The sequence below is a fragment of the Microtus ochrogaster genome, unplaced genomic scaffold, assembly GCF_000317375.1.
Source record: "Microtus ochrogaster isolate Prairie Vole_2 unplaced genomic scaffold, MicOch1.0 UNK4643, whole genome shotgun sequence".
Lineage (NCBI taxonomy): Eukaryota > Metazoa > Chordata > Mammalia > Rodentia > Cricetidae > Microtus > Microtus ochrogaster.
In genome coordinates, this window is record NW_004953736.1 from 1 (window position 1) to 1,115 (window position 1,115).

Sequence of the window (1,115 nt, forward strand, 5' to 3'; positions counted from 1 at the left end):
CACACTGATTTCCAATGAGAGCTTGTATATTACTGAAGAAATCAGACATGTAAATCTGAAGTCCTTTGGAGTAACTTATGTCCACCTGTCTCCAGCTGTGCTGCTCCCATAGGCTCAGATGTGTATGGGAGGGTGCTGACATTACAACGTGGGACAAAGTTGAGGATACCGGGGACAGGAGAGGGACCTGTCTGAGATGAGTTTGTGGAGGCAGCAGTGCTGGTCTTGCCAAGTAAAAAGTATAAGTCGTAGTAATGTTGGGTGTGACTATGAAGGTTAAAGCACTTATAAAACATCTCTGACATGGAGGGGGCATAGCTCAGGGGTAGAGCATTTGACTGCAGATCAAGAGGTCCCCGGTTCAAATCCGGGTGCCCCCTACCATAAGTCTATGTTTTTATTCATGGAGTTATCCTGTACACGCAGTCCTGTGTTTTTTCCATTCATTCTGTTTATGGCACTCAGCAGAGCTGCTCAGCCCTTCATGAAGATGAGTGCTGCCTCCCATCTCTCCTACAAGCTCAATGTCCTCCCATTCTTCTTATGTCAGCTCTTTTCCTGCATGTATCTGCTTTCTCTGGTTATGTTGGCTTCTTAAAGAGAAGGCAAGGACGATGGTGGAGAATTCTTTTGAAATATCCAGGTTCAGCATCCATACAGACAGCTGGTATCCAAGGACCAGAAAGGAAAGCCAAACCATAAACTGTCTCCTTTCATGGCTGTCTCGTGAACATGTGCTCAGTGCTAAGGAGACACATCCTAGAATCAGGTATTTTGGGGAGTGTGGACATTACCCATGTGAGCTTCTTCCCCTTCCAGAGCCCCCTGCTCTCTTGCTTCATCATCAAAGGGTAAAACCTGACTCAGCTGCTGTACCAGGGAGAGAGGGACCCTGCATTGTTGTGGCTACCAAGACAGTATGACCCCGTGACAGCCCACTCTGTCTTCAGGGAAGGAGGAGAGGGTGATGGAGACCTAGGTGGAAGGCAGTTGGCAGCTCAGGAGCTGACCCAGGACAGCAGGGTGAAATGGGCTCAGGTCTGCAGACTGCTCCTCTAATTTCCTTGGCTGTTGATGCTCATCAAGGATGGGTCTGGAAAGCTGCAGAGCTGAGG

At 48.6% G+C, this 1,115-nt stretch overlaps 1 non-coding gene across 1 annotated transcript; it reads left to right on the forward strand.

The window, feature by feature from the left end:
• The first annotated feature begins 308 nt into the window (after positions 1 to 308).
• Positions 309 to 380, forward strand: Trnac-gca. Its single transcript has one exon. It is a non-coding gene; the product is annotated as a tRNA-Cys (tRNA).
• The last annotated feature ends 735 nt before the right edge of the window (positions 381 to 1,115 follow it).